This window comes from Myotis lucifugus, unplaced genomic scaffold, assembly GCF_000147115.1.
Source record: "Myotis lucifugus unplaced genomic scaffold, Myoluc2.0 scaffold_306, whole genome shotgun sequence".
Lineage (NCBI taxonomy): Eukaryota > Metazoa > Chordata > Mammalia > Chiroptera > Vespertilionidae > Myotis > Myotis lucifugus.
The window spans coordinates 1468064-1481677 of NW_005871354.1; positions in this window are offsets into that span (position 1 = coordinate 1468064).

The following is a 13614-nucleotide window of genomic DNA, read 5'->3' on the forward strand; positions in this document are numbered from 1 at the left end:
ACTATGTTGCAAATATAGAAGCTAAAGAAAACCCCAGAAACCTGCGTTAGTCAGCCAGGCTTCAGCCAGCCGGACCGCAACATAGTATCAAATACAGAAGGTAAAGGCCAGAAACCGAAAGCGAGGCCTCAGAGCTAAAGCTGGCCAAGAATAAAAAAAAGAAAAAAGAAAAAAAGGAGCGGTTGGGAGCTTCAGTCAACCCACCAGCCTGAAAACAGCCCTCAGACCCTCAGCCAGACTGGCCAGGCACCCCAGTGGGGGACCCCCACCCTGATCCAGGACACCCTTCAGGGCAAACCAGCCGGCCCCCACCCATGCACCAGGCCTCTATCCTAAATAGTAAAAGGGTAATATGCCTCCAGGCACCGGGATCATCGGAGCAGCGAGGCCTCCCGGCACCAGGATCAGTGTGACAGGGGGCAGCGCCCAAACCCCCTGATCACCCTGCTGCTCAGTGTGTGACAGGTGGCAGGGCCAAAACCTCCCTATCTGCCCTGCTCTGTTCGTGACAGGGGAAGGCACCCCAACCCCCTGATCAGCCCTGCTCTGTGCCTGATAGGGGGGAGCTCCCTAATCCCCTGATCACCCTGAACTCTGTGTGTAACAGGGTGCGGCGCCCCAAACCCCCCACCCCCCACAGGCCCTGCTCTGTGTGTGACAGGGTGTGGCCCCCCCCCCCCCCCACTGGCACTGCTATGTGTGGACAGGGTAGAGCCATAACCTCTCCATTGGCCCTTCCCTGCATGTGACAGTGGCAGCGCCCAACCCCCTGATCGGCCCTGCTCTGTGGCTGATAAAGGGCAGTGCCCCAACCCCCCTCCATGGGCCTTTTTCTGTGTGTAACAGGATAGTGCCATAACCTCCCCATTGGCCCTGCCCTGAGTGTGACAGGGTGCAGCGCCCCAACCCCCGATCTGCCCTGCTCTGTGCATGATACTGGGGAGCTCCTCAACCCCCTGATTGACCCTGCTCTATGTGTGACAGGGTGCGGAGACCCAACCCCCCTGATGGGCCCTGCTCTGTGAGTGACAGGGGGCAGTGCCCCAACCCCCTGATGAGCCCTGCTCTGTGAGTGACAGGGGGCAGTGCCCCAACCCCCTGATCGGCCCGGCTCTGTGCGTGATAGGGGGTGGCGCCGCAACCTCCCCATCGACCCTGCCTTGAATGTGACAGGGGGCGGTGCCCCAACCCCCCAATTGGCCCTACCCTGAGCGTGACTGAGGGTGGCATCGCAACCTCCCAATCCGCCCTGCTCTGTGCATGACGGGGCGGCGCCCCAACTCCCCAATGGGCCCTGCTCTGAGCTTGACCAGGGGCTGCACCTAGGGATTGGGCCTGCCCTCTGCCACCCGGGAGGAGGCCTAAGCCAGCTGGTCGTTATCTCCCGAGGGGTCCCAGACTGTGAGAGGGAACAGGCCGGGCTGAGGGACCCCCTCCCCCCCCCCCCCCGAGTGCACAAATTTTTGTGCACCGGGCCTCTAGTAATAATAATAATGATACTGATATTTTCTAACAATTATTGAGTTATTTTTCCCTGGGCTAAGAACTGTAGTAAATACTTTGCATAGATTCTCATGAAAGCCAACAATGGTGTCCTGTGAGATACCTATTATTTTTATCCCTATTTTGTTGATGAGAAAATTGAGGAACAGAAAGGCCGAGTGATATCTAATAAGTGATAGTTAAAATAGGAACAGAACCAAGTTGAGCTTCATCCTCAGGTCATCCTCCCTATATTCAAATAGGGTAAGTAACAAGACCTAATAAATATTTTACTGTCTCCAGAAGAAAACTACAGATTTAATTTGAAGGAATAGTGGGAATGTTTACAATTACATGGACAACTGTATGCTTTCATGTAGTGCACTCTAAGTCCCTAATAAGTCCTCTCACTTTCATAGGACTGCTCTGCACGTGGCCTGTGGCAAGGGCCATCCAAGAGTGGTGAGACTGCTAGCTCGCAGACAGTGCCCATTGGATCTCTGTGATATTGACAACAAAACAGCTCTAATTTACGTATGTATTAGCCAACTATGTGACCTTGAGATTGGTTTTAATTTAATTACTTAGAATAACTTGTGGAATGTTTACTTTGCATTACTAGAATTTATCATCTATTTTTTGCCATAACACTGACAGGCCATCCAAAATGAGCAAGAAGAATGTGCCGCAATTCTACTAGACCACGGTGCCGATCCAAACAAAATGGACATCCATGGAAACACTCCTCTTCACTATGCTGTCCTTGGTCAAAACACAGCAATAGTGGAAAAGCTACTTTCCTGTATGGCAAATACGGAAGCGAAAAACAAGGTATAGATCAAGTAACTTTATTTACAAAATATTTGAAATACATGTTTTTACTTCAGTTTCAAGCCTTTTTTAAAAAACTGTATGTTTTATTGAAATTAAAGATAAAGGAAGGGAGCGTTAGATAGAAATATCAATGATGACAGAGAGTCATCCATTGGCGGCCTCCTGCACACCCCCGTTGGGGGATCCAGCTCACAAGCCCCACATGTGCCTCCCAATTCAAGAGTCAACACTCAACTGCTGAGCCACCCCAGCTGGGAACAAGCATTTTCTTTCTCACTTACATACCTTGAATAAAATAAATCAGGCCCTGTCACTATGAAAACAACTCCAATGCCCAGGCAGGGAGGGCTGGAGAAATGTGGGGTCCATGGAAGGGGCAAAGCTCTGCCTCCCAGCTACCCTTCCACCCCAGAAGGAATAACTGACTGTTAGTATCTGGGAGTGATTGATAGGCTCAGATCCCACACAGGACTGAAGGCAGGGAGGAGTGAAGTGATGGTGGGGACTGGTTGCCATGCTGACAGGGGCCAAGGAAATGGCTGCTGCTGGCAATGGGTGGGGAGAGGAGACCTAATACCCAGCAAGGGGAGCTGGGTGAGCGCAAGTGACAAGAAGGGGTCCCAGTCCACAGGCAACATAATAACGACAGTGTACCAGGGCAGATAGTAAGACAGGAACATAGAATCTTGGAACCCACACTTAATCTTTGAGGTGAGTTTTGGGGAATGATATCACAGTTAATCTGTTGAAGAGGGAGTGGAGGACATTAAAGGGAAGAAGCAGTCAGTGACTGTTCAAAGGTGAGAAGAAAAGGGCTGCTACTATTTTTTTTTTCATCGACATCAACACATTTTTTTCGATTGTTTTTTGAGAGAATTGAAGGGAGAGAATGAGAGAGAGAAAGAGAGAGAGAAAGAGAGAGAGAGTGAGGAAAACCTATGTGTGGGTGCCTCCCCATAGGCCCAGGCCAGGGTTGGGGATCAAACCTGTTATCTGGGTACGTGCTCTTGAATGGGAATTAAACCTAGACCCTTCAATGTGCAGTCCAATGGTCTAACCAGTGAGAACATGAGCCAGGGCAAAAGGGGATGCTGTTTATTTACTTTCTATTGTATATGTTTAAGTTCAGAGGATCTATTTAAATTCGAATATTCAGTTTGGATTCATGTAATTCTATGAATTATAAATAGTTTCTTCTGCTCTACAGGATGACTTCACACCACTTTCACTTGCCAAATCTGAAAACAAGGAGAAAATGGTGGAAATTTTACTAACTAGAGGTTCAAAAGATCATCAGTCGGAAGGGTACAATTGTTCATTCTTTGTGTTTTTTTTCGGAGAGCACATTTGTTAAAGCTGGGGACAGTGAAACAAGGAAGGCCTTAGGATAGAAGAAACAAGTGTTAGTTGGAACCATTCTACACTGTCAGAGAGGTTCAAATAATGCTGCAGGAAAAGACCAGACATTCCTTCCTCCTTTGTTACCAGTTCTGTTCCCCCAGTTCGCCTTAAACCCTATAGAGCATTTTTGTTTAGATAGTGGAAGGTCCCATATTGCCTTTCGAGTGTAGTAGGCACCAGCTTGCCTGAGATTCCAAAATTGAGGTTGGCCCCTCAAGTGATCTCTTTGCCATAACTATGAGACATTCCCAAGTGAGTTGAATTTCCTCAGGTCTGAAAATATTTTAAATTGTGTCTCACATGAAAGCCAATCAACAGAAAGCTCCGATTGAAAAGTAAATTATCGGTCCTAACAATTACTATGGGTGCATGACCCATCAGTGTCCATGTGTGACAAGTTGAATTCTATCTTCCAAGCCAATTGGGAGTGGACAGGGAGAATAAGCATCATTCTCATGAAGATGTGCTGGTTCACAGTTTGAGGAGGTAGAGAAGGGACAGTAGTAGTCCAGGCCAGGTCCTAACTTCTATTAGTTTTCTATAATTCACATTATTCAAAACAAAACGAAGGTAACATTGTGCTATCTGACTTCATGAGATAATATATTTGTATATATATTTAGATGCTAGTTATAAAGTAACTGACATCCCCTGAATTACAAACCACAAAGAAAGGACAGGTAATTACCAAAATTAATAGCATTTTCAGAAAACTGTGACATTTCAATGTTAGAAACTATGAAAAACCCACATGAGGCTTTCTTTGGGATTCCAACGCAGTTTCAACAAATAAAGTTGAATAAAGGTTTTTCCTTTGCCGTACTTTTTCTCTGAGCATCTCTTTTTGATGTGTTCTTTCATCCCAATCTCCTAGCAACCTTCTAAAGTAATGCCGTGAGATTCTTATTTTGTAGAGGAGGACCTCAAGCCACAGAAAAAGAGACTTGTTTGAGAACAAATAGCCCTGTTTATACAACTAGGAAGTCTGAGTTCAGAAGACTTGCCATTAAGTCAAGCTAAGTCTAATTAATTCACGGAGCTAGATTGCCTGCAAATCATGACTCTTTTTATGCTACTTTTCTTCAAAGATTACATGCTTCATCAGAAGTTTGTGGAACTTACAAATTTGAAGTGTGTAGTACAACTAATGTTTTAATATTAACTCTGATATTATCTGACATATGCTGAGAATTTATAATAGTTGGAAAATATTTTTTGTATGTGTATTAAGATGGTAATATCATTTATCACCATTTTTTATTCATAGCAACCAACAAGCAACTTCTGAAAAAAAAGAAAAAAGAAGACTTTTGAAATCTTTTGGAAGTAACAATCTTGGTAAGACTTCTGATAGTGAATTACTCTTGGTGCTCCTACCATAGATGAATTAAGAGTAAGGAAACTTTGATAATAAAGGAGCAAGAAAAAAAAAACAATGTGTAAGTTGTACGTGAATGTTTTCTTAATCTCTTTGTTAATAGATAAGTATTCAGTATTATTTAAAAATTAATTGTAGATAATTTTAAAATATGGGTCAATATAGGTTGAAAGGAAGTTCATTTATTTATTATTGATCCCTAAAATTCTATATGATATATTTATGTAAAAAAAAAGATTTTAAGTTAGGCTGTTGTATGTTTTCTCTATTTTTACATGTAAACTATAGGACTTGTTATACAAAATGGACATTTTGTTTAGTGTTTACAGGCCATGGATTACATTTTGTAAATGAGAACTTGGTTATTATAAAAATCTTTTTTTAAACATATTTTAACTTATTTCAGAGAGGAAGGGAGAAGGAGAAGGAGATAGAAATATCAATGATGAGAGAGAATCATTGATGAGCTGCCTTCTGCACGCCCACCTCCAGGGATTGAGCCTGGAACCCGGGCATGTGCCCTTGGCCAGAATCAAACCCAGGAACCTTCAGTCAGCAGGCTGACACTCTACCCACTGAGCCAAACTTGCTAGGGCTGAAAACCTGTTTTACAGAGTGATTTGTCTCACTAAAAAGTAGCTAAAAGTGAGAACTCACCAATACTTTCCTGGTACCACAAACAAATGGCAAACAATAAGAACTACACCACTTAGTGTGCAACTATCCCAATGAAATTGTGTTGTTGTTTTTCTTAAATACATTTATATTGATTTCAGAGAGGAACAGTGAGAAAGACAGAGAAACGTCAAAGATGAGAGATAATCATTGATTATCTGCCTCCTTCATGCCCCACACTGGAGATCTAGTCCACAAAGGGGGCATGTGCCTTGAACACTAATGGAACCTTGACCTCCTGCTTCATAGGTCAAGCCTTAAGCAATGAGCCCCACAGTCTGTGAATACTGAGGTTGTTTTTTAAGATACCTACCAATAGCACAGAAGTCATAAAGGCAATACCTGTTGAGAATCATAGGATTATTTACATATTATGCCAAAAAGGCCTCACTATAATCATCTTCATTCCTCAGAAGTCAGAACAGAAAGAGATATGTTGATGCATTAGCACAAGATGTTTCCTCCTGTTTGTTGTGTAATAGTCAGGACAGTGCAATTTTTTAGAACAGGAAGCAAAATTGCCATTGATCAAAAGATAATCATAATAAATATACAAATACCCCAACTCGGGACTCAATAAATTATAATAAAAGTACAAAAGTGTTTAACAGTGACAAAGATGCCAGTGGACTACCCAGTTCCATTTCCAACTTTTTTGAGGAATTTCCATGCTGCATTCTACAATGACTGTACCACTTTACAATCATATGAATAGTACAGAAAGGTTTCCTTTTTCTTCATATCCTCGCCAACACTCGTTATTTATTTATATTTTGATGACAGCCATTCTGACAGGAGTGAGCTGGCACTTCATTATGGCTCTCATTTGCATTTCCTGATTAGTGATGTTGAGATATGTGCTTCCTTTAATTTTTTAAAAAAATTTGTTTTTATTGATATTTAGTGAGAGAAGAGGGGAAAGAGAGAGAGAGATGGAAATGGCAAGGAAACAATCATACCGCTCGGCTGCCTCCAGACCACCCATACTGGGCATCCAGCCAAAAACCTGGGCATGTGCCCTAAATGGAAATCCTACCAGCCATCTCTTGGTGCATGGGACGACTCTCAATCCACTGAATCACACTGGCTTGGCCTATATGTTTCTTTTAAATCGGAAGAAAACGGATTGCCTTGCATTTGACCTCCCCTATCTAACATATTATAAGATTGGGTTACATCACATGATTGTTCCTAAACCAGTTACTGTGATGAGCTCAGTATAATTTTTTCTCTTTTTGGAGCTTGGGAGATACCACCTTCGTTATGTATCATGACAGTGACTGTCCAAATAGAGTTGTGGTTTTCCAGCAAGAGTGGAGACTGAGGTAGGGAGCCAGCATATTCACTGCAGGGATTCATTGGAGTTTTGAGCAGAAGTGTAACAAGATTGGATTTGATTAAGGCCCTCTGGTTGTGATATGAAGTAGGTATCAGCAAGATTTCCCTGTAAAGGTCCTGATTTTAGGCCATGTCGTCTGTCATATCTACTCAAGTCTGCCATTTCACTGTGAGAGCCATCCTAGACAGTCTTTAATTGAACAGGCAGGACTGTGTTCCAGTGAGACATTTCTTTACGAAACCTAATGGCAGCTTGCATTTGGCCTGTGGTCCTTCATTTGCTGAGGCCCACCCCCCTCCCCCACCATATAAGTGACAGATGACAGGAAAGCACAAAAAGATACTGGGAGACAAGGGAAGATTCTGCCTCCTTGGGCTGGCAATAGTCTATTATGAAGTATCATCTATCCATAAGTCAGAAAGCTCAATTTATTGTGTCTAAAAATGTTCTTTTCTAGGTGTATGCTTTTCTCATTTTTCTGCTCCAAAAATCTTATTAATTCAAGAGGAAACAAGAATAGCTGGTGGGAATTTTCCCCTGTGAGCCATCTCTGTTAAGAGCCTTTGTTTGACTAGGGCAGTTGACAGTAGCAAAGTAAAGCAGAGACAGAGAAGAGGTCGAGTTCATATAATTTTATGACGACTCAATGTAAAATGTTGGTGGGGAGAGAGAAATACAAGGTGATTTGTAGGTTTCTAGGCAGTGCACTGGCATTTAGATTGGACATGAAGAATACGACTTTGTGAGATGCGCAGGAAAGAGCAACAGTTCAACTGGAAAAACCAGTATGTTCCCATACATGTTGAGTTTGGTGGAATATCCATGGATATCACTACATTGCATAATATTTCTTTGACTTTTTGACTTGTCCTCCCAAGAACTGCTTTTAATGGGCAAGCCATGCTTGCAGGTTTATAAGAAATTAAGAAAAGGTTTAGGAGGAAATAGAAAGAACTCTGCAAGCACTAAAACACTATTACACGGCATGTGATAATTATTGTTTTTCTGTAGCTATCCCAGTTATTTCATTGACTCATAACTACTATTGCAAAAAGGATTAAAGCCTGCTTAGTTGGAGAAAATTGTCAGTATGGGGGCAATTTTTTTAGAGGAACTTCTATATTACGGAATATGTTGTCAATCATTTGGATTCTGTATCTTCTATTCTGAGTAAATAGGATTGCTGCTTATTTAACATTGTTTTCTGACATTAATGTTTTATTTATCCCTTTCATGCCTTTATTTCAATAGTTACTGATCTACAGAAATCTCTAAAACAAGTTTGGAACAAAAGAAAATCAAAGAAAGGTATTCTATGATTCAAGTTCTGACTGTAATCATGTATCAACCAAAATTATAAAAAATTCACATAATGAAATTGAGATAGAAGTTCCTAAACCCTCACCTAAGTTTGCGTATAGTTATGCTCCTACCTGAGATTTATTGCAGTGAAAGGACAAAAGCAAAATCAGCCAAGTGAAAGGTTTGTGTGACAAAGTGTGAGGGACACCAGGCACAAGCTTCCAAGGGTCCTCTCTCTGGGGAGTTACCAGGATGTGCTGAATTATTCCAGCGTCAAATTTTGACCACACACATGAAATATGTCATCTACAAGTCTTCTTAGACTCAGTGGCAAGGTTTTCATAGCACGCTACTCACATAACCATCTTCCCTATAGCATGTACCAAAATTCTGGATTCCCAGGAAAAAAGCAAGTGTTCAGCATGACCCTCATTGCTTGTGCCACTCTTTGGGCATGGGGGCCACTCTTATCAGATAGGGAAAGGTGGGAAACCCTCCCCAGATTCAAGTTTTCAGACACCAAATAAAGGGCAGCCATTTCAGCAGGACTTTCTAACGATAATAGTCCTAGGCCTGCTGCATGACATGTTTCAGCACAATGTATGGCCCTCACTGAATTTTTGGCATTGACATTCTTTTGGGGGGGAGGCCGGTAATATAATAATATAACATGGTACTGGTTTCTGTCGCATCATCCATAATTGCTTGAATTGCTGGTTATTTTTCTGACTCTTTTTGAGTATTTAACTGGTATTGGTACATAAATTACTAGGGCAATATTAGGCAATTATATGCTTTTTTTAACCAATTAATGTTTCAAAATAATTTTTAGATAAAATTATCATAATGATTTCTGATTTGAAAATATAATAAAACATGTCTTTCAATTACATGGTTTATTCAGTTTTGGTGTATGTTGCACTTAATCCCTGTTTGTAAATATAAAGCAAGTTATTCAATCATGTTTATCCATTATTTTCTTTCCTACTATATGGCTAAAATTATTGTCTTTATTTATGTCTTTTCAAATGGCTAAATCAATTCTGAGGATAATCCCCATATTCTGATATTGGGTCTTATTATTAATTTACAAGGTGACTGTGTCTTGAAAATAACATAAATATGTTGACAAATGTTAATAGCATGTTCCTCAGAAGCTGTAAAAATTAAATAAGACAGTTTTAGAGTGGGTTTAGGTGCACAGCATAAAGGAAGGCAACGTGTGGAGACTTCCCATGAACCCCACATCCCCTACACACAGCCCTGCTCATTTTTGTCATCCTGCAATAGAGGTACTTTGGATGAACCTGCTTTGACCCATCATTATCAACCAAAGTCCGTATTTTACATTAAGATTCACTCTTGGTGTACATTCTAGGGATTTTGACTAATGTATGATGGCACGAATCCACCATTAAGATTATCATAGAGAATCATTTCTTCGCCCTAAAAAGCCTCTGTGCTCTGCTTATTTATCCTCTCCCGTCTCTCTTGGCCCTGGAAACCACCGATCTTCTTACTGTCTCCGTAGTTTTGCCTTTCCTGAGTGTTGTATAGTTGGAATCATACAGTGGGTATCTTTTTGCATGTTTAAAACATTAAAATGTCAAGGAAATTGGCTGTAGCTTTCCAAGTGGTTCTTTCTCCTTTGTGGCTTGTTGTTGTTCATCAGCACAGGCTCTGATGACATAAGCCATACAAGCAGAACAAGCTTGACTTCTACAGGCTTTTGCCACTTGCTGGGCCGGGTTGAGAAAAATGACCTCATGCACTACTGCAGAGCCCTCCCTGTCTGGACCCCCCTGCTCTATGAGGTGGGAACAGATACAAGCTAGCATTGGAAGGAGACAGTCTCAAGGGATTCTACTTTATACAACTGGAATCACAAAGTCTTATCTACTTATTTTGCAATAACAAAATTTGCCAGAAAGTATTGGTTTCCTATGTTTTGCTAGGCTGGATAGTGTAGTGCCTGGCAAAGACCAAGCTCTTTGTGATAGAGTGTTTCATCCTAAACTAGTGAGTCTTCACTGCAGAACTGGACAAGTTCAATTGTGTTATGCAAAAATAAGTACACTCTCTTCTAAACCTTCTTAGTGAAAGGAGTCCAGAGAATTCATGCTATATAAGTTTGATAATGTTAGTTTATGATTCTGCTTCTACTATCCATACCATTTTATGTCAGCCTAATGGGGTTTGTTTGGGATTATGTTCATCGTAAATATCAGATCCTATTCTTTCTATCTTGCATTTGATATATTTAAAAAGAGAAAGTAAGTGTTCTTAATGTATTAATGGCCTACCAATAATATGATTAATATTTCCTCTGGTATATGGTGTGTGATCCCAAAGGAATACTTTCTAACAAAGCATTACGCAGGTACTTTTAATGTCCTATATTTATATATTATTGTTTTAAAATGTATTTTACTTTTTTCCTTAATAGTACGTGAGTTAGCTGAACAAGAGGCTTTATTCAGGTAGGATTTTGTGGATTTTTAAAATCAATATATAACCTACAGGAATGCAGAAAAAAGAAATTAAAAGTTCTAGAGTAGTCTACTATCCGCTAGAGACCCTATTTTATGTAACTAACCTGTGTTATATATTCATCACAATAACTTTCAATGTAGCTGTGCTATTGTATTCATTAGGCAACTTTTTAGTAATGAGACAACTGTGGTTCAGGGAGGTGGATGAATTGAAACCTGATTCTATAGTTAGCCAGTGTCCACCTGTTTAACTTCCAAATCTATTCCGTTGTTCCTCAACATATCTGATAAATTCCTGTGTAGCAATGGCGTGAGATACAGATGCAAATCAGATCAACTCAGAAAGTAAAACTGATTGTGTGTTAATTCTGATTTAGAGTTTTTCTAAGAGTCCTAGTTAGTCCAAGCACTTAACTTATTATTCTTGACAATTGTAGTGATAGCAGTTAATAGAATCTTCTTCTTCCCACTAAAGTTTTATGGCCCATATCAGTTAGCTATGGTCCGACAACCAAAGTGTTTACCTAAGCAAGGCCTGGTTATGTTAAAATGTTATTTATTCTTCTTGGAATGAATTATTTATCTGTAAGTACAGAATATCTATGTGTAAACCACGTTATCTTAATTAAATTCAGCAGGTACTTAGAGGATATCTCTAATTAATTTCTCTGTTTATTGTCTTCCCAGTCTGGTTTTCTTTTCAAGCTACTACCTTTGCCTACTTGTGTGAGGTCTATTTTTCTTTGTTGCTATACTCTTTCTTTCCTCTTTCATGACTTCTTGACTTTAAAAATTTTTATTCTCTCCTTTTTTCGGTGTTTCGTTAATTGTGTAATTTTTTTTCCAATTCTGCCAGCTATGGTGTTCTCCTTTTTATTATTGACAGAATCAAAGGCACATAGAAGTTCAGGAATTTAAGAAAGCCTAGAAATTAATTAAACACAATTCCCTCTAGGTCTTCAACCAGTGTTTAGTGTCCTGGTGAAGTGGTTGATTGCATGCAGTATTAGAAATTCAAAGAGTTTAATATGACCTATTGGGTTATAGTAAATGGTGGAATTCACTTATAAATTCAGGTTGATGAGTGTAATAGTCTTCCTTCTTTATTTTTCTGCGTCTGAGTTTCATAATACAAATATGGGGAGTGGGTAAGAAGATGAAGAAAAGTTAAAAAATATAAAATATAATATGTCTATAAATATATATCTACTAGAGGTCCAATGCTCGAAATTTGTGCAAGAGTAGGCCTTCGCAGCCATGGCAGCTTCCTGGATCCCTCCCTTGCAGCCTTGCAGGCTGCCTGGATCCTGTGGCTACAGCCTGTCTTAGTCTGGAAGGTTTTCCGGAAGGAAGTCCTGAAGGACCTTTTGCCTAATTAGCATATTATGCTTTTATTATTATAAGTCGTCAATTGAATCCAAAAATCAAAATAAATGAACAAGAAATCTAATGAACAACAACAACAACAAAACAATGAATAAAATAGTACCAGAGTCATGGAAACATGGAATAGACTTTTATATCTCAGAGGCAAGGGGAACAGAGGGGCAGGAAGAGATTATCCTAAGATTTTACCTATGGACCCAGACAATAGGGTGTTGAAAGCCAGGGATAGGGCAGGAACCAGGTGGAGGGTGACGATGAGGGAAAAATGTAAGACATCTGTAATACTCTCAACCATAAACGTTTTTAATAAAGAGAGAAAATGTAAAAGATTATTATTAATGCTGAAGTGTTTTTTTAATCTGTAAAGATTTATTTAAAAATATTGAACTCTTCCACTATGTGTATGCATTCTCTCAACCCCTGTTTACATGAAATATAACCTGAATACCTATTATTATGTAGCAGACATATTCTTCTCTGGACCCTTTCCCTCCAAATCTCAGGCCCTTTCATCCTTACAATTTCATGTTGCCCAATATGAGCAAACGGAGAATTTCATAATTGAAATATTAAGGCATCATCAGGTTGAAGCTTTTTCTTCCTGCTTCCAAACCAAAGTAATTCTGAAAGTAGGAAACTGTAAAAGATAACCTTTAACTGGCCTTTTGATGACGTATAATAGTTATGAATACTAATATTGCTCATTGGGAACGTCCGTTTTCCGTACAATGTAGAAATCTAAATATTGAACAAATTGAGCCGTCTTAAATATTTGAATTCTGACCTTCCTTTGAGTTAACTTTTCTTGAAAATCAAAGTAAGAATTACCTTTAAAATTTTTCTTGATTTCCTTTTGTGCCCTCTTTACCCTCATAAAGCTATTAATAATTAATATGTATTTCAATGCCAACATTTGACAAAACCGCAAGAGGAATGTTATAGTTAGCAATATTTCACTTAATGTAAGGTACCATGGATGTCAGATTGTTAGTATTTTTTGTATTAATTAATTTTTATATGCTGCCAATAATGGTTGTAAGACATTCTGAATTAAAAATTGGATTCCAATGTCAGAGATGTTAAATTCTTCATAAATAAGCATTTTAGAAGCATTGAAATACTATGTTCTTTCTGATGCTTATAATAAGTTTTCAAAGTAGGTATGATGATATAATTTTACTTCATTTAAATGGGGTTCCTGTAAATTGGTAGTAATAATAATAATGATGATACTGATATTATCGAACAATTATTGAGTTATTTTTTTCTGGGCTAAGAACTGTAGTAAACACTTTGCATAGATTCTGGTGTCCCGTGAGATACCT